Here is a 3,073-nt window from a genome sequence, read left to right as displayed (position 1 = left end):
ATTGTACGTCCAGCTTATGAAACAGCTCGGCTTCAAATGTCATAAACATTTGCTATTTTCATATTTTCCTCCTGGAGACCATATAACATTTCGCACTATAAACGTTTGGCTTATTATTGTCAAAAGAATCTTATTTCTCTAATTTTTCCGGGCAAATTAATTAAGTTAATTAACACAAATTCTCGTAGATACACCCTGGTTATTACGCGAAAACACAATCCCGGATAACTTGTTATCCGTGTGTCACGATAATTTGTTATCCGTGTGTCACGTCTTAACTTGCAGCATTCAACAGTCCCGTTGGAAATCGTCACTTCGAAGACGTTGCATACATGCTGACGTTGCAGAGAACAGGTGTAGCCAAAGTGGCAACTATTCGACGAGCGTACATGAGCAAACGAAGATAATGTATAGCCGTATTTCTACCGGAATTACTCGAAAATATTCTTCTGTTAGCGACGTCGTCACTAATAATAAACGACACTTTCCGTGCGTACCGTCCAAGGTCAGCAATGGGCATTTTAAATTTGGTGGAGATCCCATGCAGGGTCCGTTCTAGAGAAATTCGCCCAAGTGGAGGCAGGTTAGATCGCGTCATTGCAAGATCTCGAGAACTCTGGAAGACATCGTCTCGGCGTGCGCGAACAAAATTCGGTGGCGCTGCGACTCGCCGTATGAGATACGCTGTCACCTATACAAACACCGCGCACGCACGCACGCACATACAGCTCTCCTTTCTAAAAATGTGCACACACAGGATGATAGGAAAATGTTAGGCCATTGTTTCTAATCTCTACATTTTAGTTGGCAGTGTACTTAGCCTCACTTTGCCAGAAATTGTTTCCTCTTTACTTTAGTGCGTGTCTGTGGAAGCTTTCGTGAATTAATTAAAAGCAAAAATGCACGAAAGATGTTGACTTAGAAAACAAAGAAACGGACCTTAATGTACAGGACGGAATGGTTTAGTGGAACCCACTCAACCTGGAATCCACTCGACCTGGCTTGCAACAGCCTACCGGTCTGCACACTGTCTACATGCATGTAACCACACTTTTTTGGACTCGCAGAAATACAATATTGGACGAATATATACTTCAGAGTCACACGACCTACCTTCTTTTTTGTGAACACTTTCACAGATCCTTTGAGAATGACGTAGTAAGCATCGCCAGGACTACCTTCATCAAATACTTAACAAAATAGACAACTTCACGAAGTAGGTGTAGCCATGCAGAGACACATTGTATTTACATATTGTATCCGGTTCCAGTACAAACTTGAGCTGCACGGCTTTTGAAAGTCTCTGCTTTACCTTAGATCATTGCAACATCACAGAATACATCAATAATAATAATTCAACAGTGAGAAAAGTAACAGTTACCATTTGACTGTGTTCTTTAAATCGTGGCAACAAAGAGATATCATTACTAATAATTTCATAATCTCTTTCTGAAGGACTATGTAAACAAGAAAATGAATATACCAATAATACGACACTATACGCAATACTTGTACATGTATGCTTACTCTTTCATTAGTGTCTGAATGAGCTGAGATCCAGGAACTAGACATTCCAAAAAAGAAATATCATCATCAATGTCATCTTGAACAGACGGTAATCTTGTCGTTGATTTTGCCAACTTAGAAGTCTTATTGAATTGGAAAAGAGTAGTCTTAGAGTCGCAAAATTTTTTCTCGTTTGTGCAAACTAGCACAAAGAGTTACTTCAGTGCTTTCCTAATTAGCAACTAATCATTTTCAATTTAGCTACAACAAGTAAACTTTCTTTCGATACTAAAAAAATCATTTCGTAATTTAAGTAAAACAACTAAATGTTCTTTTACTGATGTGGTCCTGTTGATAACATTTAATTAACACATCTAAAACCTATTATAATACTAACGTACATAAATAAACCAATATAGTAAAATTAATAGTTGGTTAATGTTCAATGTAAAAATAAGTGTCAAAAGCATTGTAGAACTTTAAATGCTGCTGTAACATTTCAAATATTATTACACTTGCTTGTTCATCCGTAGCCAGCTTTCGTGACTAGGGAGGCACAGATAATGTCTACGTTAGTTTTAAGCACTGTAGGTATATTTTGTTGCTGACAGTGACACGTAAACACATCATCGATCATAAACACGAGCACACACACACACACATACACGCACACACGCACACACGCACACACGCACACACACACACACACACACACACACACACACACACACACACAATAGAGAGAGAGAGAGAGAGAGAGACGCACGCACTCACTCACACAGACACAGAGTTTGATAGTGTATGAAAGCATGTGGGTTAACGCAAGATTTTAGACATTTAGCACACAAACGATTATTGTTGCGCATGCCACAATTTCTATGCTAATTTAAGTATTTGATATGTGATTTTAATAAACACTCACATGCAGTAGGGAAAAGTATCTAATCGCTCCTCCCTCATAATTTAAAAGCTCGATAATACAGATACAAAAAATATGCGTGTTCGAACGACTCCGTTGGCACTGCGAAAGTCAGTGCGGTAATGACGAGCAAAGACAGCTTAATAGTTAACTAATGTTAAGTTTGGAAAAGCTTCCTTCAGTAACGTCCAAATTTAGGTCTAATTGTTACAGGTTTTCAAAATCTGCTTGCTATAATAAGAGCTAGCTATCTTTGCTTTTTGACTCTACCGGACTCCTGGCGTTTGTAATGACCACTAACAATATATGGTTTGAAAAATAACAGCATATTCCAGATATTAAAATTTGATTTGAAAGCGCTCGTTGACAATAGCCGTAGAGACTGCCCGGGCTGCCCGGGCCATAACCCCACTGCTGGCAGTTTTTGAAATTTGAACTTTCGTCTTTCGACGATTTCTTGGAACTTCCGGTTAAGGCATAGGTGATTGAATAATATCAATCATCTGGTAAAGGTTTGTGTCTGTTTCACTACATCACGGCTAAGTTTACAGAACGGACAGATCCACTCTTACGTCATATACGGGAATGTAACCCTATGGAAGTGACCCGGATTAGGGGGGAAATGCAGTTAAACTATTAGCGCGCGTT

At 39.0% G+C, this 3,073-nt stretch overlaps 1 long non-coding RNA gene across 1 annotated transcript; it reads right to left on the bottom strand.

Moving 5' to 3' along the window:
* Positions 1-1,135: 1,135 nt before the first annotated feature.
* Positions 1,136-1,452, bottom strand: LOC134183912 (uncharacterized). The gene is made up of 3 exons (XR_009970615.1): positions 1,382-1,452; positions 1,252-1,312; positions 1,136-1,190 (listed from the first exon to the last, which is right to left on the bottom strand). It is a non-coding gene; the product is annotated as an uncharacterized LOC134183912 (long non-coding RNA).
* Between the last annotated feature and the right edge of the window lie 1,621 nt (positions 1,453-3,073).

The sequence above is a fragment of the Corticium candelabrum genome, chromosome 9 (genome assembly GCF_963422355.1).
Source record: "Corticium candelabrum chromosome 9, ooCorCand1.1, whole genome shotgun sequence".
In the NCBI taxonomy this organism is placed as follows: Eukaryota; Metazoa; Porifera; class Homoscleromorpha; order Homosclerophorida; family Plakinidae; genus Corticium; species Corticium candelabrum.
This window is presented reverse-complemented; position numbering and strand designations above follow the sequence as displayed.